The sequence below is a fragment of the Pogoniulus pusillus genome, chromosome 21, assembly GCF_015220805.1.
Source record: "Pogoniulus pusillus isolate bPogPus1 chromosome 21, bPogPus1.pri, whole genome shotgun sequence".
NCBI lineage: Eukaryota > Metazoa > Chordata > Aves > Piciformes > Lybiidae > Pogoniulus > Pogoniulus pusillus.
Genome location: NC_087284.1, coordinates 10,060,050 through 10,086,889, shown reverse-complemented (window position 1 = coordinate 10,086,889; position 26,840 = coordinate 10,060,050). Strand labels below are relative to the sequence as shown.

The 26,840-nt window shown below is 40.6% G+C and overlaps 2 protein-coding genes across 16 annotated transcripts in view; both read left to right on the top strand.

Moving 5' to 3' along the window:
• Positions 1 to 26,519, top strand: part of LOC135184796 (UPF0500 protein C1orf216 homolog) — a 62,313-nt gene extending 35,794 nt beyond the window's left edge. Inside the window, exon 3 of the transcript XR_010306179.1 lies at positions 26,106 to 26,519. The gene's annotated coding sequence lies outside the window, so the exon portion shown is untranslated. The remainder of the gene's footprint in view (positions 1 to 26,105) is intronic.
• Positions 1 to 26,840, top strand: part of LOC135184794 (uncharacterized) — a 616,367-nt gene that overhangs the window by 491,146 nt on the left and 98,381 nt on the right. The window lies entirely within an intron of this gene.

Here is a 26,840-nt window from a genome sequence, read left to right as displayed (position 1 = left end):
TGAAACCTCAGCCAGCAAGGGGACAGAACAGTTGGGTGAATGCGGGTCAGATGAACTCCAAATGCAAAATTCAACTTGGATAAATGATTCGTTTGATGCAACTCAGAAATAAACAAGGACTCTTGAAAAAAAAAATTAGGCAAGTGAATTGGACAGAATGGTGCAGTTGTATCTTCTATTACCTTAGTGCTGGCCATCAATCACTGTCAGTTAATTATCATTAAGTTTGCATTAAAAAAGGCTCCTGTGGGAGCAGGGTAGACTGTGAGCTTTGTTCTTTCATTAAAGACAAGATAAACATTATAAGCCTTCTTGAGTTGGGTTTTGGGTATTTGGGTTTTGTTGTTGTTGTTGTTTGTTGGTTGGTTTGGTTTTGGTTTGTATAGAAGAAGATTATGTGGAAAGGTGAATCTTGAACTGAACTAACTGTGCTGAGATTTGTCATACAGATCGTGAGGAGAGGATAACATAACAAGAGATTTTAAATTAAAGTCACTATTTCTTATGAAGAGCTTAAAGATTTTTGAAATTTTTATTTATTTGTTTGTTTGTTTGTTTAGTTGGTTGGGTTTTGGTTTGTTTGTTTTATTACAAGAGGGATATGGCTGTGCAGGAAGATGTCCAGAGAAGGCCCACAGGGATGATAAGAGGGCTGGAGCACCTCTCCTATGAGGAGAGAGTTGGGGCTGTTCAGTCTGGAGAGCAGAGTGGTCTGAGGTGACCTTATTGTGGCCTTTCAGTACCTTAAAGGCGCCTACAGGAAAGCTGGGGAGGGACTTTTTAGGATGTCAGGTAGTGATAGGACTGCAGGGAATGGAACAAAGCTAAAAATGGGTAGATTCAGATTGGATGTTAGGAAGAAGTTCTTCAGCATTAAGGTGGTGAGACACTGGAACAGGATGCCCAGGGAGGAGGTAGAAGCCCCATCCCTGGAAGTTTATTTAAAGGCCAAGCTGCATGGGGCTCTGAGCAACCCGATCTAGTGTGAGATGTCCCTGTACGTGGCAGGGGAGTTGGATTTTCCACTGGGGTCTCTTCCAGCCCTGACTGATTCTACAATTCTAAAACAAACAGTAGATTTGTGCTTTCCAAGGTGCAAAAGTTGTGGAATTTTCAGTATAAATTCTCACTTCTTAATTACTTCTGTCCTTTTTTTTTATGTCTCCAGGATTTATACTTCTGTGTAACATCCACACTGGAAACTTTATAAAAAGTGGGTAAAAGATAAGTTCATGTGACTCTAAAAGGGGATTCTTACTGATAAGACAGGATCTTATCAATGCTTATCAATATCTAAAGGGAGGTTGTGTGCAGTCTGCTTCTCTAGAAAGTTCACAAAACCTCAAGCTGTTCGAGGGGAAGTATAGGCTGGATGTTAGGAAGAAGTTCTTGCCAGAGAGAGTGATTTGCCATTGGCATGTGCTGCCAGGGGAGATGGTGGAGTCACCGTCCCTGGAGGTGTTCAAGCAAAGCCTGGCTGAGGCACTTAGTGCCATGGTCTAGTTGGCTGTACAGGGCTGGGTGCTAGGTTGGACTGGATGATCTTGGAGATCTCTTCCAACCTGATTGATTCTATAATTCCATGAGTTTCTTACCCTCAAATGACAGAAATACCTTTTGAACAAGAAAATTTAAAGGCTGAAGTCTTCAGAGCCAAAGGCCTCTCTGTTGAGCAAAATAACAACTAAAAAAACTCCCAACTTACACTTTGTGCTAACCACATTTTGCCCAGTTGCTCAGATTTCTCTCAGAGCTGAAGCCATGTAAAGGCAAGTGTTCCCACCCAGATGTCAAAGCAAAAGGCCTGAAAACGAAATATTTAGCACTGGTGAGCAACAGCTTCCAACGAGGAGGAATGAATGACTTAAGCTAGAGCCAAGCTGCCCTGTTTAGGGCTCTTCAGGCTGAATAGAGCACATCAGGACAATTTATCTGCTCCTTGTCAACGTGCTTCTCCTGGGAGAGCCTCCACATATCCAGACCACAGGCAGCACTTAGCATGTGAGGGGCAGCCAGCTGGTGACAAGGTAGAGACCTGGGTTCAGATCAGGTCAGATTATTTGCATTGTTCATGCTTGCCATTTTTCTGTGTTGAGTATTTGCTGGTGGGCCAAGAATTACTATTCTCTGGACAAAACTTCATTAAGTAAGCTAATTGCTACTCTTGGGTCTTTGCTCCTTCTGCCATGTGTTGAGTTTCTTCGTTCTTACTTAGATGTTGGCTAATCAAGACCCTTCAGCGCCGACTTTGTTCCGCAAGGTTGGGTCAATGTTAATGTGTCCGTAAACTAGGTGAAAGGAGAGTTCAGCCACAGCAGAAAGGGACAGTGCATCTTGAAAGGAAAGCAAGAGGGAAACCTTACCCTCTTCTAATTTACATATGGTGACATTTTGCAGAAATATTGTAACATTAGCAGTGGCATAATGAAAGTCTGCCTATCAGCCGTGGAAGGAATAATGTTACTGTAAAGGTAGCCTGTCCACAGTTTGTTATCAAGAAAATATTGGTGGCAAGAAACATACATTTACCAATGAGTGTTAAGAACAGTTGGGGTTTTTTTTTCCCTTATATTTTTTTTTTCCTCGTGGGCTATCCATCTTCCCCTCCAGATTTACTACATGATCACTCCCTTTACATGCTAATTATGTGCAGCTCTGGTGAATTTGTTAGTAGTGACACTTTGGGCACCCAGTGGGACTGCAACTCATTATGTGGCAATGTCCAGATATATCAGATATTATTAGCTGTCATTAATCTGCTGTGGAAACATTGAGTGCACAGCCAGGAGAGAGACCAGGAAATAGAGTAAAAATGAAGTCTGCAGCCACCCTGGCCCCCAGAAGGTCAGAGGGCAAATCAGCAGGGGAGAAGAATACACCTTAAAATGGCCAGTGCCTGGCAGCAGATTTTTAACCCATTATAAACCAACATATCTAAGAAGAAAAGAGACAAAAAAAGAAATTATACACTCTGTTATTTCTGAATGATGACTCTTTACTGGAGGAAGTGGGGACTCGGCCCTCAAACTACTATTTTCTGAAGCTGTTTTGTAGAGCTGCATCTCAGAGACAAAAGTGCATGCAGGGAAGGAGGAGTGAGCAAATCATAGCATCCATCTCAATGTGGACAGCAGCCAACCATGCTTTGAAGCACATGTAACTGGGAATAGAATTAGGTCCATTTGAAGGTCACATTTTATAGAGCTGGCCCTATCAGTAGACAACATTCACCAGGAATGAAGAGCTTGCTCTTAGTGTTTATCCAGAGTTGTAAGTCACGCAGAACTGGTGCTGATCAGCCTCTGCTATGTACAAATCACAACTGGTTTGGAGACTGGATGAGGTACTTAGTGCCATGGTTTAGTTAGAAGGTGTTAGATGATCAGTTGAACTTGATGACCTCGAAGGTCTTTTCCAACCTGGTTAGCTCTGTGACTCTGTGAGGTGGCATTTTTGGCATTGACTCTGAAAAACAATCATGTGGAATTATGAGTTATCCACATCTGGGCTTGTGCAGTATCAGTTATGTGGCTTGAGAAGCAGAAATCAAAACAAAGGTTCTTCCCAGAAAGCTCCACAGTTTTTCTGATCTCCAAGATGACTTGCAGAGGACTTGCCCAAGTTGTGCCAGGGTAGGTATAGGCTGGATATTAGGAAGAAATTCTTCACAGAGAGAGTGATTTCCCATTGGAATGGGCTGCCCAGGGAGGTGGTGGAGGCACCGTCCCTGGGGGTCTTCAAGAAAAGCCTGTATGAGGCACTTAGTGCCATGGTCTAGTTGATTGGATTGGACTGGATGATCTTGGAGGTCTCTTCCAACCTGGTTGATTCTATGATTCTATGACTGTGAGAAGTCCTATCTTCTTTCTTTACATCAGTTAATATGGCTGTAAGATACCATAAAACCAGGCAGGTTTTAAAGCAAATGGAGTCTTCTCTAGCCTGAAATAGAAACAGAAACTATTGAGCTACAGGCCAGGAATCTCTGAGTTTAGTGGTGATGTATTAACTAGACAGTTTTTAGAGCAGGGTAACAAGTTGGTTCGTCTGTGTACATGTTGGTGGTTTATGGGTGACTGGGTGAATAGCCTGCCCAGGGAAGCCGGGGAGTCACCATGCCTGCAGGGATTCTAAAGAGGTATAGATGTGGTGCTGAGGGACATGGCAGCGCTGCATTAACAGTTGAGCTCGATCTTTCAGGCCTCTCACCATCAGTGTGATTCTATGACTTTTGCTACTGCCAAGAGGCAACCTGGAAATTCAGTGATCTTAAAATAAAGGTGAATAATGAGATAAGGGTTTCAAAATAGGGAAAACTGCATTGTATCAAAGTAAGGAACAATAATCTTTTAATCTCGAGGTTGCAAGGGCCTCTGCTCCTTCACCTGGGACTTGCAGTGTCTGAGTTAGGAGGTTTATACAAAATCAAAGGGATGGAAATCACGCTAAAATTCTTCAACAAGTAACAGCTTGTACTTGTTTGGAGAAGCTGAAGTTCTTCACCCAGTTGTTTGGAAATTTCCAAGTGAGATACACGACTGAGTTTCCTGAAGGAAGCTGGGAAATACTTGGTTTGTTCCCATTAAAGGAGTCTAATGCGTCACAATTTTTCATGTACTATGACCCTCTGTGTCATCTAATCTTATCCTAATGAGGATAGTAGCAGGAAAATAGAATGTCCTGATGTTTTATTTATGGATCAGTCTTCAGTTAGGCTCTGATAAACCCATTCAAAAACACAACAACACCAAGCTGAGATTCAGGTTGTCTGAAGTTCTGCACAATGTCATGAAGGAGGAAGCAAGTTGGTGTAGCGCTTCCCATTCATACTTCCTAAGCAGCCATCCATGAGCTCAGCTTCTAGGAAAAGATTTACAGGCATTTGATGGCATTGTGGGCTTTGCAGAAATACCCAAAAGTGTTACAGAGAGCAGCATTAGCCATAGGGCAGGTGGCAAGTACCCAGGGAAATAAAGCAGCAGCAGTTTTATCATTGGTCTCAGACCTTTGAATTTTGGTCTTACAGGTTGGAGTTGTTTCTTTTTATGTGAGAGAAGAGTTATATGTCCAGGAAGAGTTATAGGAGACCAGGGAAAAACAACAAAAAATCAAAACACTGAAGCCATTCTAAATGCTCTATGAATATATTCAATAGGTCAGTCATAGATTCTTTTACAGCCCTTTTCCACTGTTGATGAAATTTTACTATTATTTCATGCCTTGCCTTTGTTCCAAGGGAGTGGAATAAAAATTCATTCTTGTTTCTTTTTCCTCTGAGTGCTTCAAAGAACTGAACAGGAGGTGAATACTGTTTTAGTGGTAGGTTAATGAGTTACAGGTCAGGCTTAAAGTGGAAAAATTGCAGTCAGGCTCCATGGTGCTGTTTGCCAAATTTGCATTGATGAAGCTATTATAGCAAGCTCACTTTTTTCTTTTTTTCTTCAGTCTGGAGAAGAGAAGGATTTGAGGAGACATTATAGTGGCCTTCCAGTATCTGAAGGGGGCCAACAGGAAGGCTGGGGAGGGACAATTTACAAGGTCTTGTAATGACAGGATGAGGAGTAATGGGTTTAAACTGGAAGAGGAGAGATTTAGACTAGATTTTAGGAGGAAGTTCTTTACAGTGAGGGTGGTGAGACACTGGAACAGGTTGCCCAGGGAGGTTGTGGCTGCTCCCTCCCTGGAGGTGATGCAGGTTGGATGGGGCCTTGAACAACCTGCTCCAGTGGGGGATGTCCCTGCCTGCAGTGGGGGGTTGGACCTGAATGATCCTTGAGGTCCCTTCCAACCTAGACCATTCTATGATTCTACGATTCATGGAGAAACATGTTTACTATTTGCTTATCAAGAAGCACTACCTGTGCTTCTGCTTCCAGTCCTGCAGCACCTATTTTCATATTTAACATGACATACACAAGTGCATCTCTGTCAACTGGTAGAATAAATCAGGGGCAAAATTTGGATCATAGGATGCTAGGGGTTGGAATGGACCTCCAAAGATCAAGTCCCACCCCTCTGTCAGAGCAGGACCATATAACATCATGCAGGTTTCACAGGAGTGCATCCAGACAAGTTGTGAAAATCTCTAGAGGACTCCACTACCTCTCTGGGCAGCCTGTTCCAATGCTCCATGACCCTTATAGTAAAGAAATTCTTCCTTGTGTTTAGGTGGCACTTCCTGTGCTGTAGTTTATATCCATTGCCCTTTGACATATCACAAGGCACAACTGAAGAAAGTTTGTCCCCTCCCTCTGAACACCCAGTGCCCAGATATTTATAAACAGTCTTCTCTTCACCAGACCAAAAAGCCCCAGGTCACTCAGCCTCTCCTCACAGGGCAGTGCTCCAGCCCCTTAGTAATTTTTGTAGCCCTCCATTGGACTCCTTCAAGTAGATCTCTGTCCCTTTTGAACTGGGAAGCCCAAAACTGAACACAGTATTCCAGGTGAGGTCTCACCAGGGCAAAGCAGAGTAGAGTGTGTATGTACTCTGTAGGGCTGGGGCCCAAGCAGATTGTACAGGACACAAAAGTATGATTATGTTTTACAGGAGGCTGCATCATTTCTTATTCCATTGCTTGCAGCAAGTTGAGTAGTCAGGTTTTACCCAGATAAATCTAATTCAGCAGTGCTAACAGTGATATCTGTACAGTTCACTTTGCTCTTTATTGTACCAAAAATGCGATGTTGGATGTTAAATTCAGTATTTTCAGACACACACAATTGTTTTCAAAGTAAATTCCTAGGAATGGGTTGAAAATGATTGTAGGTTGCAACATAATGGCAGGGAAAAGCCATCACCTTGAATTTGGTGTATGGAGAGAACCAATAAACAGAAAAGTGGGAGACTGCTCTTTTTCTTGTGACTCAGAAAATCAAGCAGTATGGTGTAAATGCTGTAGCAGCAATTTTTGCCTTCCTGGCAAGCATGAATACCTTTAGGAATATCCTAATACATTAGCCTTTTTTCATTGTCTGCTTTGTACTAGCTAATAATATGGATTTATAGTGTACAGAGTGCAAAGTTCATTGTAATTAAGACTATATTCAGCTTGCTGGAAATTAAGAAGCAATGACAGCTCTGAACCAATGTTTTAGGAGTTGCTTTGGTGTGTGAGCTCTTAGATTGCTTGTGGCATTTTATCCCTTTTCCCATATTAAACCTAAAGGGCAGCCTACACTTCCAAACTCTGCCAGCTGCCATTCAGGGTTGTGTGATTATAAAGAAAGCTTGTATAAAGCGTATTTAGAAATTCAGTACCCTAGCAAGAAACATTTGAGCCCAGTGCCTCAGAGCTACATGATCAGAAAGATGGGAACATATGAAGAGTTAAGTTGAGTGCAGAGTTCTTGGTTCTGCAGTTACCAAAGTGAATGGGAAGAATGTTGGTCCTTTCCAACGTTTCATAGCAATTAGATGCTGTGGTGAGGGATCTAAGAAATTCTGTGGTTCTGTTCTCAGAGACTGTGGAAGGGTCTTAAGTACCAAAATTTAGGGTCATGATGTCAGGGTCTGATTCTACAGTTCCTCTGTAAATGCTGCAAGAGGCCAGGCTCTATCAGAACTCTTCTGTCCTTAACTCATGCAGCACTTTATAGAATCAGTGGGAGATGTCATAAATTATCTTATCTGATGTAAAGGATAATCAATATTTAAGGTGATTCACTGCTTTTTGTGATGTTTACTGGAAAAAAAAAAAAAAAAGGAGGGACAGCTGAGTTAAGGTTTCAATTCATTGCAGCTTTCCCGATGTTACTGGCTTTTTATTCATCCTCATCATCACTCACTGAGGTGACTTAGGCTCTTGCAAAATGACATATTAGTTAGCATGAGTGAATCCAACCTGAAATTACCAAGCTGGGAGTTGTCATTAACATTTTCTTTCAAAGGATTCTGGTGCAGCTGAGACAGGCTCAAGATAATACAACCAGACCAAAGCCAACACCAAAGCTCAGGGTAATTGGTGAAGAAATTTCTGAAAAAAACTAAAGATTTTTACTGTATTTTCCAAAGTCACAGATTATTATTATTATTATTATTATTAATTATTATTATTATTATTTCATTAGCAATAGAAGAAGAGTGATCTTCCTGATCTAGGGTAGAGTGTTGGGAGGTTGGAACTAGATAATTCCTTGTGGTGCCTTCCAACCCTGACTGATTCTATGATTCTAAAGGGAAATTAGAGCCCTCTTGCTGTTATTCTGGCTAGGGAAAAAAAGTAGGATTTTTCTGAATCCCAGAAAAAACATATAATTTAAATGGATAAATCAGATTAAACAGAGACACTTGAGCATTTGTGTCTCACTGCTGCAAATGGTGGCAGAATTTGAGTTGCACCTGTCTGCTCATGTCTGTGGTTGTATGTGCTGAAAGAGTAGCTTCATAGATCAAAAGTGAGATATAACTCCACAAGTCTCCACCAGACAGTTGTAATTGTCCATTTCAGAGGCAAGTAAATTATTTCACAACAAACTACTGATGAACAAACTTCACTTTAATTTCTTTCCACAAGGAGTTGCATTATGTAGTTCTAAAATATACTCATTTCTTATCATCATCTGTTTCTGAACTCCTCAGGTGCTGAGTGAGGTTTTGTCTCCTCAAAAACATTGTGGCTCTGCAGTCAACTTTTGAACCTCGTTCTGCAGACTGTTGTAGCATCACTTGCCCCCGGGGAAGACAAAAACAAAACGCAACAAAACCCCAACCAATCAAACAAAAAAAAAACCCAAACAAACCCAAACCCAAAAAACTCAACCTAAAACACCACTGAAGTTTTGTCAGAGTTAATAATAAAAGACAAATTTTAAGAGGAATTTTGCCATTCTGCTTACAAAGCCAAGGTTCTGGACCTGGATCTAGCATAACACTGTGTTAGCTGGATGTCTCTTCTGGATGCATTAAAGGTTCTGGTGATTTCTCTCACTTTATTCCTTCCCTACACACCTGAATCTCCCCTTGACAGTGAATTTTGATGGCGACCCTTTTGGACAGCTTTCTGTGATTGCTTCCATCCGCAAGTTACTTTACTCCAGTGGATTTGCCACAGAGCTCTTGCCCATTAGCAATCTCTTCTGCAGCCTGCTTTAAAATCTGCTTATGGTTATAGCTAGATAAAAGCATCTAAGGTCAGTTTGGTAGAGCGGAGACAAATACTTTAACATAAGGTTTTCTATTCTGTGCAGGCAGCTAATAAAAGTGCCTGCAGGTGTTGAGAATTATCCTTCTCTTGGAGATTTCTTTACAATCTGAACCTAATCTTGGCAAAAGCTTTGGCGAGGATATCTGGCACATTAATTAAATGGCTTTTCCTCCCCCACAGGTCTTATGCTGTAGCTTTGATTAACCACCCCTATAGTGAGGAAAGGAACTGCTGGATAGGCATTATCAGTTTTGCAGGTGTATGGATGTTAGAGATAACATGGGATTCCTGCCTTATCTGGATGGATGCTCCTTTCTGTTTCAACAGTACACAGCTTTCCCCCTAGCTACAGTGACACGGATCCTGCAGGCATGTTATGAGATTTTAGTTTGAGGACCTTTTTATTCAGTATGTATCTCTGGATGGCTTCTGCTGAGAAGTTTCAGCTCCTTAGGGGGAAATGCCTGAGTCCTCCAGAGCTCCCCCTCTACTGAAATGGCTTTTCCTTCCTGCAGTATCGCAGCTGTGACACATCAAAGCCAGGAGCTGGTGTGGCAGGTCATGTGTTCCCAAAGCAGTGACGAAAGGTGATTTGCAGCGACAGGTTTCATGTCTTATGGTGTCATTTTCATGAATGACTTGGCTAATTAAATTTAATGTGGAACAAGAGCTTGCTTACATTCTGCCAGGCTTAAGATGTTCTTACTCACACCTTACTTAAGGAACAATTCCTACTGTTGAATAAGGGTTCCAGGTTTTAGCCCTCTGTTAGCAGTCTTCCATAAACCCTTTGTTTTCCTAACATGTTAAAAAACAGGGTTTAATGGGTTCATGATGACATCAGTTATCAAGATTTGTGTGGTGTTGGCAGATGTTGAATTTTCAGTGGAAAACCATTAAGCAGATTTGAGTCAGGGCAAGTTTCACAACATGCACGTATTATACCGGTGTTTACACGTGTTGACTTCAGCTTTATTTATTACAAAGGAAAACAGGCCTGTGCTTATACAACAACAACAATGAGAAATTAATCTTGCCAATAGAAAAATCAGTCTTGTCTTGTTAAAGGTACTCAAAGTTACATATTGAGCATGCTGAGCTAGCAAAAGCTATGTCGGCAACCTTCAGATTTAATAAAGCTGAAATTAAATAGTGTTTTTTTAATTATTAAAAATAGAATAAAATTGAAGTGGGTGCCTTTATTTTTGGGCATTCATTTGAGACAAGAAACAGTGTCGATAAGAGTTGAATGCCCACTTTTTTGGACAGCTGTTCTCTCGAAAAGAAAGCACCTTTATTTTCATATCGAATTTGATTTGTCACTCTGAATACTGATAACCCATCAGTTCAGAATGCATCAATTCCGTACTAGTTCTAATATTCTTCAACATTAAGTTCTTCAGTGGAACTTTTTGTTTTCATCAGGCAAACAAACAGAAATTCCTTTACTGGGTGCATGCAATTCTTCAGCAGCAGCAACTTTCCTGGTACCTGAAACCGATCACCTGATAAAAGGGCAGATGATAAGCTTTGAATTAGGACCTCTGTTTTCACCAGCTAAAGAACAGATGATCATCCCCAGATGTGACTGTGTAAAAGGAAAACATTCCCTCCCAAACTTTTCAAGTACAAAACAGATGATGAAATGCTGGATAATTGTGATTTCAGGAGTTACGTGATTTCCTAATTATTACAAATGGGTAAATAGAGAGGCTCTGATTGTTTATACTGCTAACCTGCCTCAGTTTTAGGCCATTCATTACAGTCAGTAATGTTTATAACCACATTTTTTCCTAACAATAACATTTATGATATTTTAATATGTGTGCGTATGGAGGGAAATTGCACATAAAAGAATTTCAGTGAAAACAAACCTTGACCGTTTTACATTTGGAACTCTGCTGTATTATTTTAGGACCCCAGTGCTCAAAACACTTATGGTTAACTTTATTCACACAATTCCAATGGGATTAAGTCTTCTCTTAAATGTTTTCTTCTACCCTTTTCCATCCCACTCTCTGCTTCCCGATGTGCACAAGGTTGGGTAGATATGTCTGAGCTGATTCCTGAGCACACTGAACTGTTTCTTCCTTCTCTGGAGCATGTCTGTTTAGTCAGGGGAAGAGAAGACTGAGAGGAGATCTGATCAATGTGTACAAATATCTGAGAGGTGGGTGTCAAGTGGATGAGGCCAATCTCTTCTCGGTGGTCAGCAGTAATAAGACAAGGAGCAACAGGTAAAAACTGGAACATAGAAGGTTTCGCCTCAACATGAGGAGAAACTTTGTAGTGAGGGTGATAGAGCACTGAAAGAGGCTGCTCAGAGAGGTTGTAGAATCTCGTTCTGTGGAGACTTTCAAAACCTTCCTGGATGCATTCCTATGTGAACTACCCTGGGTGATCCTGCCTTGGCAGGGGGGTTGTACTCCATGATCTCTGAAGGTCCCTTCCAGCCTCTAATGTTCTGTGATGTCATTGTAGAGGAATAACTCCATAGGGGTTTGTGTATGGATGACTATACAGATATTTGCACAAATATTAACACATTTATTCCACGGGCACCAAGTAATTACCTGGTTTACTGCAAGGGCAATTTGCTGCCATACTAAGCAGAAGTCATTCTTCTACCAAATGAAACAAGCACAGCAGCATTTTTCAGCAGTGTGCTGAAATGTGTGATTAGTATTAAAATGTGTTCAGCACGGCATCATTATTCTAAAACCAGCCATGGGGATAGAAACTGTGCTGTGATGTAGCAAACTGAGCACAGTTTGACTGTAGGACACCCAGGGTAGAGGGGGTTTGTATTAGAATATACATCGCATCTATAATGCCTTCTTCTCTAAAATGCAATTAGGGTTTTTTATGAACTGGTAAAATATAGTACATAAAGGACTCAGGGGATTTCCATATAGCTACATTTATTCCCTCATGTCTTTCCAAATCATAAATGGTTGTCTTCCTTAGAAATGGATTAGGACAAATTGCATTAGGACACGATTGTGAATCTGATTAAGGTGGAACCACGATCAGGTTTTTTCTTTTGGGCAACCATGTTTTCTTATAACAACCAGAAGACAAAAAAGCCCTTGGCAAGATGTTTCAAAGGCCTTTCTCATATGCACATAAATGCAGTTTTCATGCTAATTCAAAAATTGGTCCTCACCTATAATTTCTTTATATAGCCAAGACAAAGCTTTGGGCAAAATTTTGCAGTAGTATATATTTCAGATACAGACTTGTGGTTTCAGTAAAAGCTCGTAAAAAGGAATTTTCATGCATAATTTCCTTAAGGAGAAGACTCTGAAGGCATACTGCAAGAGAGGCACTAGATCAGGCACTGACTCCAAATCGGTTCAGGGAGAGGAAGGCTGAGAACAAAACCATCCCCACTGGAAAACTGATTTCATGTAGTGAATAAATACCTTTCCAAATGACCGCGCTCTTAGAAGAGCCCCAGCTCCTCCTCTTTTTGTGTTAACTTCTGGTCCCAGCAGAAGCCTGCTGCATGACTTTATTGGACACAGAAGGATGGGCAGAACTTCAAATGCTTGGAAAAAACTAAATTTGGCAAAATTGTCTGTTACTTTCTTCCCCCTCCCCTCCTTATGTTATTTTTAAACTCTATACTCAAACCCATAAAGCTAAAGGGGCCTCGCTTGCAGCATTGTTCTGTCTATGTTGCACTCAAAACCTGTCAGTGCTGTGTTGCCACTCAGCAGAAAATCAAACTGGAAGAGGCTGGGAGATTCATCACCATTTTCCTCCTTATGGTTCTATCACACATGAGTGTTTTCATCTCTAGAATTAACACATAGAATTCATCTGAGAAGTAGGAATGAAAGGCTGTATAAGAAAGAAGCTTCTTGTCTCCAAGGCTTTGTTGTATAAAACCAAAGAGAACAAGTGGGTCTAAGGAACAAAATTTGGAAACCTAAGTAACACCATAGCCTTTGTGTTTAGTATAGTAAGCATGAATGATACTACTCTGCCCAAGTAACTGCAACTGGAGGCTTTATTGCTAATCTTCTGGGAGTTTAGAAGGCTTTTTTTCCCAGTGTAGTTCAGGATTCAGTGATGTTTATTTTTAATTGTGTCGTTCTTCTCACCAAAACATTCTAGCTAGCTTCAAACTAGCACAATGACAAAAGAACCAGCAACGCTTATATTGTTTTCTGTTAGCCAAGATTAGTAGAAAATATATTAGAGTGGAGTGAGGAGGAAGCAAAGAGATTCAGCAACAGAGTAGTGTGGGACAAATTGTTGACATTTTGGCTTTTTATCCCTCTCAGCAAACCAATGAGTGATACAGACTTCACCAGTATTTCCTTTTCACAACCAGTGATCTAATTTCTTTCATTTGAATATTCCAGTTGGCCTCAAACCAGCACAGTGAGATACACGCACACATACACACACACACATATGTAAACAAAGGAGAAGATGGTAAGATTGGAAATCCAAAAGCTAAAATTAAATGATTGCAAGATGTAAAAAACAGGAACTTTGGCAAATTCACAAGCAAGATGATCTCTCTGTAATAGCAGCCTATTATTTTCAGAAAATGTAGTTCTCTCTTTCTCAGTAATGATTAGCCTGTTTCAGTGCAAATGTTTGTGACTTTTTAGACATTCAGACATTTCTTTGGAAGGCATATCTGTGGCTGGGAAGTTGGGTGTTGAAGAAGAAAGCTAAGAAAATACCTCTTTTGTATGTATGTTTATACGTATGTTTTCAAGGCCAGGCAGGATAGAGCTCTGGTTGACCTGATCTAGTGTGAGGTGTTTCTGCCCATGGCAGGGAGGTTGGAACTGGATGATCTTTGAGGTCCCTTCCAGGCCTCACAGTTTTGTGATTCTGTGTATTTAAAAATCTACCCAGAGGTTTTCAGAACCTTCCCAACTCAAAAGCTGACTGAGCTGTATGTACTAAAATGGGCAACATTTTTACTTTGTGTTTACCTTTTATTTTTCACCACTGTTTTAGTTAGTCTCAAGTTGTGCCAGGGGAGGTCTAGGCTGGATGTTAGGAAGAAGTTATTGCCAGAGAGAGTGATTGGCATTGGAATGGGCTGCCCAGGGAGGTGGTGGAGTCACTGTCCCTGGAGGTGTTGAAGAAAAGCCTGGCTGAGGCACCTTGTGCCGTGGTCTAGTTGACTGGATAGGGCTGGGTGCTAGGTTGGACTGGATGATCTTGGAGGTCTCTTCCAACCTGGTTGATTCTACAATTCTATTATTTTCAAGTATCAACAAATTCTTTCAATAGAATTGGGCATTTTTTTTTTCAAATTAGAATTTCTCTCAAAAATGTCAAGTGAAAAAAAATCAGTAATGAGACATTTAAACAGTGTTCATGTTTGGTTTTTCCATCAGTTTTCTGCTTGCAATGTTCCTTTGAGTTTCAAACAGCTCACAGAATCAGTGTGATTGTCTAAATCGTGACATGTTCTTGTTTTCTCTGACTGGGGAAAGATTTTATCAACTGCTTTCACTTCTGCATGAACTAAGGCTTATTTGTTTTAAAAAATACTTTTCATTTCATGAATGAACTCGTCTCAACTCCAGGCATAAAAAATCGCTGACATGATCATAGAATCATAGAATCAACCAAGTTGGAAGAGACCTCCAAGATCATCCAGTCCAACCTAGCACCTAGCCCTAGCCAATCGACTAGACCATGGCACTAAGTGCCTCATCCAGGCTTTTCTTGAACACCTCCAGGGATGGCAACTCCACCACCTCCTTGGGCAGCCCATTCCAATGCCAATCACTCTCTCTGTGGAGAACTTCTTCCTAACATCCAGCCTATGCATCCCCCAGCACAACTTGAGACTGTGTCCCCTTGTTCTGTCACTGGTTGCCTGGCAAAAGAGACCAACCCCCACCTGGCTACAACCTCACATTAATTTTTGTGAGAAGTAAAAAAGCTGAAGGAAAAAAAAAAAAAAAAGTGTTTCCAAAAAGTGCCATGTTAAAATATTTGTTCCCTGGTTCCTTGCAGCTTGCCCATCATTGCAAATCCTTTCTTGAATTACTCTACAGAAGGTGGTAAATAAGTTACCACAAGGTCCTGCAATTCAAAGTATGTACAAAGACTGATTGGAAAACCTGACTCCTGGTTGCAATTATTCATATGATTTACCTGCAGTCATGTCACTTTTATGGCACTTAAAGATATGCTATATCTATTTATTCAGCTAAGTGACTCAATCAATTTCTGTGACAAATGTACTTAAAACCAACAGAGTTGGGTGCTCGATTCTTAACAAGCTTAAAGCTTTATGGAGTTATGTTGGATGGAAAATCTGGCCAAGGAGGGAGTAGTAGAAATGGAGCAGACCAGGATGATCAGGGAAAATTTAGACTGGATATTAGGAAATAATTTCTTTACTGAAAAAATGCCCAAACACTGATATGGACTGCCCAGGGAAGTGGTGGAATAAGCTTGTAGACATGGCAACCAAGGTGCTGTCAGGCTGAGGGTCAACTCAATGATTTTAAAGATCTTTTCCAAGCAAAATGATTCTATGATGTTTGGAATTTTTTTTTTTCACTTTAAATTACTTCAGTTATATTCCACATAATTATGTTTGTGGTAGCATCCAATGTCAGTATCTGCATGATGGTGGATCTAGAAATTGGAATAGATCAAGAGAAAATATCTTGGAAAGAAAACCGAAGTGTGGATGAAAAGTTGACCTATACATTTTGAATGTGGTTGGTAAGAAAGCATTCTGCTAAATGAGTCAGTGAATGCTGATCATGGCATCATAGAATCGTTAGGACTAGAAGGGACCTCAAGGACCACTTAGTTCCAACCCCCTCCCATAGGCAGGGACATCTCACACTAGATCAGGTTGCTCACATCCAATCTGGCCTTAAAGACTTCCAGGGATGGGGCTTCCACCACCTCCCTGGACAACCTGTATCAGTGTCTCACCACTCTTGTGGTGAAGAACTTCTTCCTAACAGCCAATCTGAATCTATCTGCTTCTAATTTTGCTCCATTCCTCCTAGTCTTATCACTACCTGACACCCTAAAAAGTCCTCACTAGCTTTTCTGTAGGCTCCCTTCAGACACTGGGATGCCACAATAAGGTCCTTCTCTTCTCCAGGCTGAGTAGCCCCAACTCTCTGTTTGTCACAAGTATGTATTAAATATCACTCTGTGTGTGTGTGTGTAAATATATTTGAGACAATGTGTGTGCACACATTGATTTTTTTTTTCTTCAGTATTTCTGCAATTTGTTCCAAAACTCACAGTGATTTAGTTTATCAAGAACAGTTTTAAAGGTCCCTCCCAAGCCAAAACATTCCATGATTCTATAGTTGTGGGCCAGGCTGATAGTATCATGAAGTATAAGAACTTAACTGAAGTGGTTCGCAAAGTGTCTTACAACTATAAATTGTTAGAAGCAGCAGAGTTTTCTGACAGTACTGTTGTGGAATAATTATGGGATTAAAAAGTTAGAATAAGGTTATTTCAAAACCAGTGTAAGGTAATGTGAGCCAGAACTCTCAAAGTCCCTTAATAGGTGTACTTAACTCAATGCTAATACTTTATTTAACATAACGTGCTGTGCACTCTTTAAATTGTTAGCTTGGAGCAGATGATTTATGTTGCTCTGCATTCAAACAAGAATTAATGCCCTTATCCTATTTGACTGGAATCGTTAAGCATTTTTGTTCACAGACTTGTATCAGAATGATAACCAAAACATAAAATCAGCAAGGTTTTTAATGAACATGAAGTTAATTTGAAGTGCCCTGATTTACAGATATTAGAGTAACGCTCTCTTTCAAGCCTTCACTGAGGTGTTAGAAAGCTTGTGTTCCCATTCAGCTCAAACACTTAGTATACTGCAGCTTACTTGTTTCCAAAGTGGCAGTTAAGAAAGCTGTTGAGGCCAAGTCCCTTTTTATTTTTAGCAGACAATGATATCTTTCATTATGTTTGGAGGGAATCTGAAGTGAATGCCACAGCTAATTCATCTGATCCAATTCAGATCTTGGGTTTGCAGGTTTCTGTTGTTTTCCAGGTGTTGCCTTTTCTTTCCTCTCTAAACAGTTTACCTTACTGTTCTGTGTTTCATACCTCCATCATGTTTCACTCATCTGATTTTATTACGTTTATTGGCAGTGATGGTATTGGCTAATCTTGACACTTGGTGTTGATTAATACTGTGTTTTGCTAGTGCAAAAGCCAGGTAGTGCAAGCACAGCAACTGACACAGTTACTTGTCATTATTTCAGGTATTGAATATTACGGTTACCTGCACATAAGACTTTCACTCCATTCCATTTTGATTTAACTACTGGAACAAATGGATTAACTTTCCTGTCTTGTCTGGTTATGGTCCCTGTGTAGGTGCTGCTGAGAAAAGCAGCAGACTCCATTCTTTGCTGTCCTGCTGAAAGTTAGAATTGTTCAAAGAAACTAAATAAGAGGTCCATCAGAAGTTTGTTTCCATTTTTAGTTGTTAACAGTAAATCTTATGTCCAAAATGTGAAGGAATCTATGATTTCTCATGATCAGGCATGTAAAGCAAGGGATATTTTCACCTTGGCATAGTAGAGCATTTAAGTGATGACTTGCTTAAATATTCTTTTAAAATGAAGAAAAGCAGAAATGGTAGCCAGTGAAAGCTTCACAAGCTCACAACCAAAAGGAGGAAAGTGGAAATGAAAGTTCATGGGAATGAGAAATGACATTTGCTGTGGGCACAGTAAAATGTAGAGCAAGCACAAGGAAATATTTAATGAGAACCATAAGGTGGCATCACTGAAATTGTCTTGAGATAAAAAGAGTCTATCTAAGGCTTGTGGGATGAATACCAACAGAGCATCTGATGCTTTTCCAAGTCCTATTTGAGCACTTTGGCTTCTTACATGCTGCTAGACCTGCCTGAATATTGACCAGAACGTGATTTCTGATGTCTATGAAGGTTGCTATCCCACCTAGGGTTGAATTCAAGCAGGAGAGAGGTTGGCAAAGATAAAAAGGAAGTACATGATGCATTTGTATCTCCTAAACCAAGTAATTAACAGATTAGCAGAGCTTTGGTCTGTTTGCGTCATTGAAGAAGTCCTTTCTTGCTGGATTTGATTCTATCCTAAAGTGCATCCTATTTACTTACTGCAACAGAGGGATATTGCAGTTACTAGTAGAACTTGACTATCTGGATATGAGAGGATTTGTCTTATAACTCAATGCAGGTCACTAGCAAAGTCACAAAGCACTTTTATATATAAAGTGTATGTATAAAGTGTTATTACTCCACTTCCTCAGTGTGAAGGTCTTCAACTTTAGTGGTTGTCTCCTTACCACTTCTGCCTCAACCATTATAAAAATAGAGAAATTCCTGATTTGAGAGCTGAGAAGACAGTGAGATATCAAATAACAATTTCTTGGGTTTGTGTCCTTCAGATGTTAAACACATCATTCCATGTGCAGGGGTAGAAATTGGTTTGGACAAATGTCTGGCATTTCACAACTGCTCTGTTCCACTGCTATCATCTGGACGACTTAGCTGTCTCCAAATGGGCTTGCAAAACTCTACCAGTCCTTAAAGGATTTATGCAAACCCTGAAGTTTTGTGGGGGGACGTCTTGAACAAGCCAAGAAATCACAGGATGTTAGGGGTTGAAAGGGACCTCAGTAGATCACCAAGTCCAACCCCACTGCCAGAGTATGTCATTTATATGTTACGTCCAACAACTGTGAGGCCCTCAAGATCCAGAGATTCCATGAGGTCCTCTGAGACATTTAATTTTCCTATTGGTAGTACATGCAAAACAGCTAGATACTCTGGAGAGGAGAAGTGGAATGAGAGCCTGAGGGAACAGCATCCATTTCTAGAAACGTAACAAGTGACTTTGTCAAAGTCACAGAGAAAATGGGAGTCAGACCATGTAAATCCAAAGTTTTTAGTCATGCTAACCCATCAAAGGCAGCCCTGCCTTTTCCTTCAGCTGCAGCTGCCGCAGACCACATTTATATTCCTAGATGTTGTCCAAAAGAAAGGAGAAATGAATTTTCAAATTTTCTTTCTCTTGCATTGTCTGTTTATTACACCCAGTGCCAGGATGTAAAATGATTCAGGGACTGTTGTCTTCAGTCATAATGTGGGAAAACAGAGAAGCAGTTGGAGAATAATTTCTCACACTGTTCTGCCATGGCAATTCTTTCTGCTTCGATTTAAGAAACTACGGCCAGTGGAAAAGGTTCCCTTTCAAAGTGTTTTAAATGTCAAATATAAGACTCATTTCTATACTGCTTTAATCCAAATGCCAGAGTTCTGAGCTAAGCTATCAATCTGACCAAGACTTCATGAGATTGCCTATCTAAACAGCTATCTTTTGAACTGGAAGTCCTGCTAACACCAAAGCATAATATCAGCTAGATTTTAAGGAAAGGACAACCTTATGCTCTTCCAGATCACATGCTGTGGCTTCCTTAGGCTCACCTTTCCTGTGTGGACAGGCTGAGAGAGTTGGGGTTGTTCAGCCTGGAGAAGGCTCCAGGGAGACCTTCTTGTGGCATTTCAGTGCATAAGAAACATGAGGACAGTCTTTCTAGCAGGGCCTGTTGAGACAGGACAAGAGATGATGGTTTATAACTAATAGAGGGAAGATCTAGCCTTGATAGAAGAAGGAAATTTTTCATACTTATGGTGATAAAACACTGACAGGTTGCCCAGAGAGATGGTGATAAAACACTGACAGGTTGCCCAGAGAGCTGGTAGAAGCCCCATTCCTGCAAACATTTTAGGTCAGGTTTGATGGGGCTCTGAGCAACCTGATCTTGTTGATGATGTCTCTGCTCACTGCAAGGGGATTGGACTAGATGACCTTTAAAGATCCTTGCAAACCAAACCATTCAATGATTCTATGATATACTAGAGCTGTTGATAAGAGGTGTCTGGGTGCATAGTAGTTGCCTGAAGACTCCGTGTTTTCTAATGTAAAATAGACCTCAAATCACTGGAAAGGCAGTGCAGACAAGCAGGGATATCTTCAACTAGATCAGGTTTCTCAGAGCCCTGTCCAACCTGAGCTTGAATGTTTTCAGGGATAAGGATTATACCACACCTCTGGCAACCTGGGCCAGTGTATCACTACCCTCAGTGTAAAAAATTGTCTCCCTTATATTTAATCTCTCCTCTTTTATGTTAAAATGTTTACAGAGACAGCTATCTTAGTCACCTAGTTTGAGAAGTTGCTTTTTTTTTTTTGTGTGTGTGTCTTCCTTCTCATTTTTCAGACCCTTTTTAAGAAGAGAGTTCTGTAAAACTAAATCCTGATTGTACTTCTTCACTGCTTGCAGATGTGTCCTTTGTGACTCAGTGTTCTATTCTTGTGGTCAACAACAATTATGACTTGAAGCCTGTGAACTCTGGCAAGATGCACAAGTTTAGTTAATTTTTTTTTGGGGTTGTTGGTTTGTCTTAATGTGTAGTTTAAATGTAATGTGTTGTTTGGAGAGGCAGTGCATCTTCTGGGAAGGTACTTCAAATGGTACATATGACCATGTCTAAAATGGGAAGGCTGTGGGGGGAAAAAAAGTAGAAGGTGTGCCTACACATGGCAAGGGGGGTTGGAACTAGATGATCTTTGAGGTCCTTTCCAACATAAACCATTCTATGACTCTAAGAAAATATAATAAAAAACCCTGCTCCTATTCATGCATTTAGAAAGGAAAAGAAACAATCAGATTAATTAACAGAGAAATTCTCCTAGCAATCAAAACCTAAACAAAATGTAATGAGGGCCAACCTGGTCTAGTTGAGGATGCCCTTGCTGACTGCAGGGGATGTTGGACTGGATAACTTCCAGCCCTCACCGCTCTGTGATTCTGAAATGATTAAAGGGCAATATCCTGTTGATTTTACTCATGTAAATAATTCCACTTGAGAGGGATGAACATACTGTGTTAAATGATCTCATTGTGGGGGGGGAAGATGTTTGATAGTCCTACCAGAAAGAAGCATATCTTTGGCAAAGGCAGGAGTCCAAATTTCCTAACAGACAGGCTAATCAGTAGCAATTAAGAGACAAAGTAGCAGTCTAATAAAGTACACTTGTCACCAGTTGTCATCTTAGCGATCAATTCACACCTCCACAACAACAACATCGACCCTTCAAGTACTCTAATGACCCTGCATCCCTAAAGTGACAGGAGGATTAGGTCAAAGATAATGTGCTGGAAAGGTGCTAATGAAGTGGTGGAATTACAAGATGAGCTTCACGCTTGATAGACAGAAAAAGGGAGTGTTCTGTCCCACTCCAGCAATGATGTTCACATGGGTAAAGTCTCATTGACTTCCACATCCCGTCAGGATCAGGACCTTAATTTAATTAATTAGAGCTTTTAACTGCTTAGTTAAATCTGGAAGATGCAACTGTGGAAACTGTGGTTCCTAAAAGCAGCAAATATATCTCAGGTAATTAAGTTTACCCTCCCATGCTTTTTTTTCCCCCTTTTCTTCTCCCTCCGAGTTGTATTTTGCAGGCATTAATTGCTCACATCATTGTAATTTTGTGCAATTCGTTTTAAAGAGGATCTTTTGGTTTGTCTGGGGTTTTTTTGCAAACTGCTTTCCTGTGCACTGATGTTGAGAAACTGTGTCTTTAGAATATAATATCTAATTGATTTGCCATTGGAATGGGCTGCCCAGGAAGGTGGTGGAATTACCATCCTTGGAAGTGTTCAAGAAAAGCCTGGGTGAGGCACTTAGTGCCATGGTCTAGTTGACTGGACAGTGCTGGGTGCTAGGTTGGACCAGATGATCTTGGAGGTCTCTTCCAACCTTGTTGGTTCTATGATTCAGTAATAAAATGGTGTCATCTTCTTACTCAGTATTCCAAATGTCTGTATGTGTACTTACAGATAGACACTGCTGCTGCAGAATTTTGAGGTCCCAGTATAGAAAAGGTATTCTTGTAGGCATTTTTGAATAGGCAGACTTAATAATGTGCAAAGTGTTTACCGCCTAATCAAAGCAACCCTGTTCACTAAATACTTTGTTAAATGACATTTGAACTAGATCTGTACCCCATCTGAAAAAGAAAAAAAATCTCAATATTAAAGAGGAGGGAGGAAAAGGTACAACAGGACACTTCTGGTATTCTAAGCCCGTCTTCATTAGATGTTACCCTGCTGCTTGATGGTAGCTAATTAACTTGTATATTGAAAACCGTTTAGAATTATTTGATACAGAGAGATGTGGGAATACAGCGCACTGGGATTAGCACATTTATATTGCTGTAGCTGTGCCCCTGCTGTTTGGGTGCTGGGGGAGGTAACCATTTCTCAATCTTGGCTGTATTAAGATCCTTTTCAAGCAGCATCATTTCTACTGACAGCAATATCAACGAACTCTGCTTTACTTCAGCGAGAGATGGACGGCTAGATAATTTTCTGGTGCACACACGAGTGCCAGTAATTGACCTGAAAAATTAGTTTTGAGAAGATTTGATTTGGTTTTGCTAATTCATGGGTTTGAGAGGTAAAAAAAAAAAAAAGGAAGGAATTAAAAAAAAAGGGGGGGGGGAAACAGTCTTCAAAATATTGACATTAAAAAGTGGATGTAACTTCTTTGGCCATCAAAATGCAATTTTCAGTGGATCAGCGCTGTGTCCTCTGCTCCCCTCAAGATTCTGAATTTCATCACCTCTAGCTTTACACTTAAGCACCAAAATAGCTACGTGAGTGCGCCGTATAAATCTCTTTCTTTTGTGTGCTTGATACAATACAGTGCTGTGAAGCATTGCACGTGTGCTAATTAATTAACTCTTCAAGGAAAGCTTAGCTTTCTGTGGAAAATTGGCTCTCAAGGCTGGTGCTCAAAACTTGTCTTTCTTCTCCCTATTTTAGAAGTAAAAATGAAATTTTATTTTAATCCAGAGCACAGGTGTGAAGTTCCAAATGCTGAATTTGAGCCAAGTAACACAGCTTAAGTCTTTCCAAGAGTAAAGTCAGAAGTTACTTGTTTCAGCACCAGCAGTGCATCTGTGGAGTATTATGAACTTAAGCCAGGAATGAATGATCTTTTCTAGCTTGGCATTAAATACATCTTTTTGGCTACCTGAATTACATTATAGTGCCCTTTGTATTATTCTTAAGAAGGGAAAAAAAGGAAAAAGAAAATTCTATTCCAGATCTTAAGGTTAAGGTCTTTTCTTTAGACTTCTATTAATAGAAGTACATTTGTGGACTAGCATGAAAGTTTGTAGTAATTTTGAGGGAGTTGTCGTTATTTCTTTGCATCTTTGGAGAGAAACAAAGCCACAGGACCTGTTTTGTACAAGCTACAAAAGAGTTTTCAGAGAGAATTGGCTATTTGGCATTGCCATTCAGAGTTGGAAGTGAGCCAGTGGTTTAATCTAGCAGATGAAGGTGATATCTCCATGCCAATTCTGATCCACAGTTTGACCTGAACTGCAGGTATCTACTGTGAACATTTTGCCTTTGGTTTGCAAGAAGATGAGCTCAGATTCTATCACTTTTGTAAGGCTGCTGAATTAATTTCTTTCCTTTGAAGGTGCTAGGGCAGTGGAACAAGTTGCCCAGAGGGGTTGTGGTGTCTCCTTCTCTGGAGAGATTCCAAACCTGCTTAGAACAACTTGCTCTAGATCACCTTAATTTAGTAGGGAGGTTGGACTTTATGATATCCAGAGGTCCCTTCCAATCCCTACCATTCTGTGATTCAATACATCCCAAAGGTGAGAGAGGTGGCAAATAAAGGTGAATATTCAATAGGAATGTTCAATACATCAATAGTAGGAATATGGCCTGAATTTAATATGCAATACCCATAGATAGGAACCCTGTGATTTTCTGTCACAGATCAGGTTTTGGTCTTTCTTTATGGTTGCAGCACATTGGAGTAGAGGTGCTTTTACTTCACTTTGCTACAGCCTGGCGAGCCATTTTGGAAACAATATGTGCAGTCAGTCTTTTATTTATTATTTCCTTCTGTGCTCAACAGATTGCCCATTCGAAATGGAAGAGCACAAACACTGTTGCCTTCTCGGTCACCTTGCTGGGAAGTTGTATTGTAGCAAATGGCTAATGTGTGCGTACATGCGGGGACTGTTTTAACCCACATTTCACACCGCCACAATCGATCCGTTGGGTTTGAAGAGCAAAACAAAAACAACAGCCCTTGTCCAGCTGCAGCAAGTGAGAGCTCAGACATATGCCGGTGTCAAAAGAAAGGGTAGAGCAGGAGACCCTGCCCAAAACGTCAGAACAAAGGGAGCACAATCGCCTTGGCAAGGCGTGGGATGAATTAAACACTCTATTGTATCAAATCTGAATGGGGTCGGCATTGTGAGGTGCGGCGTGGGGGGCTTCTTCGCGCTGCCCATTAGCCACATGATTACCCAGATTACACGGGGAAATGGCGAAGGTAAATAAGGGCAGCCTTCTGCCACCCCCTCCTCCCCAGAGCGAGAAGTGGGCTGTCCAACCCCTTCCCTGCTACCCAAGGCTGAAAGACAAGGGGTGGAGGGGAACAGGAGCAAAGCTGTAAGCCTGGTGGTTAACAAAAATGAGGATTTCAAGGGCAACAGCGTGAAAACGTCTTTTTGGTCAAGAAATGTGTGGGTATTGTCTCCTCTTTCCACACAGTGTGGAAGTAAACTGCTTGGACAAAAAGAGGTCTTGTATCCTCTTTTCTGTCTCTGTGTCCCATCAGGTTTTAAGGGAGACCCACTGGATGGTGATAGCGACTGATATGACAAAAAGAAACTCCTTCAAGTGGCACTAATGGAGGTTTGAGATGGATATTAGGAAAAATTTCTTCCCCAAAAAAGTTGTCAACACCTGGAGCATGCTGTCCAGGGAAGTGATAGAATCACCATCCCTAGAGGGACATAAAAGAGATGTAGATGTGGTGCCAAGGGACACCATTTAGCGGTGACCTGGCAGTGCTGGGTTAACAGTTGGATTTGATGACTGCTTCTAATCAAAATGATTCTGTGATCACACAGTAAGCACAGTTTGTGTCTAGTCTTCACTCCACAATCTTGAAGAAAGATTAGCTCTCCCCTCCCTCTCCACTCTTCAGTTTTTACAGCCATAGGGTAACACCTTGAAAACTTTTTATTCAGTCCAGTGCAGCTCAACAGAGTAAGGAGAGATTATTTCCTTGTGCCTGTTTTAAGGTGCATAATATCAACTGTGATTCAGACTAAACTCATGCCTGTATTAGAGAAGATCAGGTTAGAGAGATTACACTGCCAGCTGTCTCAGTTTTTAGTCTTAAAAAGTCTGTTTTTTCCCTTAGGAAATCAGTGGTGAAGCAAACCACAGTGCTCACTCTTACAAAGCCTCAGCTTCTGTAGGACGGTGCCAAAAGCTGTATCAGAAGTGATCAGCAGTGGATGTGTGCATGTCCAGAGTATGAAATATATAACATGAAATACACGTGAATACATTATGCTTACAGACCTCAGCTGTCTCAAAAGTGAAGATATTTGTCTCAAAGAAGCTGTATCATAGTCTAGCTTTTCAGTTGAAGATTACTAATACTTGTACATGCTATAGCATCTTTTACAACCCTGCCCTCAAGATCTTTTATCCTGCAGAGACTTATGTACTGTGCAATATCCCACCCCATTGCAATGATGCCACCAGTACCTAAACTGGAATGCAGCATCCTTGCACGAAGGAGCTCTTACACTGTGAGCTCTTTGACGCAAGAGATGTGCCCAAGCTGCAAGGCACTCAAAACCAGTGGGCTCCCAAAGGAGACTGCAGCTCCCTGGGTGTTTTTAGGGAAATTTTTCATACCTTGTGTGCAGTTACTCAGAAAGTATTTAAGTGGGTTAAACTGAGACCTGGTTCTTCATGGAACAGAAAAGAATCATTTTAAGACAATAACTGGCAACGTGGTTTTGAAACGAGGGGAAAGAGGCACTCTGACTTCTTTGGTTTTCTTTCTTTGTATTTTCAGGTGACCTACTAACAAAATTCAGCACAACTTTATGAATAGTCTGGCTTGCCCCAAATTTGTGCTCTTTCCTAAATAAAGCATTTAGCTGAAGCTTTTTGCCTAAGACCAACTTGGATGACTATACTGACATTATCAGTCATGACAAAACAGGCTAGTGAATGAGAATGATAAACTCATCAGTATTCCACAGATCTTTATTTATAAATGTTCAAATCATGCTCTAGTTATGAAAATATTCACAAATCTTAAGAGGTCAGAGAGAAAAAGGCATGGCTTTCACTTTTGGTTTGATTACAGTTAGCAGTAAAACATGTACTTCATATCCAGTCTCACTGCTACAGAGAGCAAACGAAGTGGAGGAATACCTGAACCCAAAGTGAAAAGGCAGTCATCAGAACTCTTTAATAAAATTAACTGAACACCTGCTGCTTTTAACAGTTCATATTTTAAGCTTTTATAGTTCTTAATAGTGCAGAAATCCCCCTTCAAATAATCTCACAAAATTGATTTCCTAACTACCAGATGGAGTTTGTGTGAGGTATCTGGTGGAGATGAGCTTCTTGACCTTTCTTTGCTGCGAGTATTGATATCAGTGTCCCAGGCAACTTGGCTAATTGCATTATTTTTATACTCTAAACTTCTCAAACTTTTCACTTTGTGCCCTACTCTCCTGAACACTGCCAGACTGAAATGCAATTGCCATAGAAGTAAACACCCAGGTTTCCCTCCTGAAGG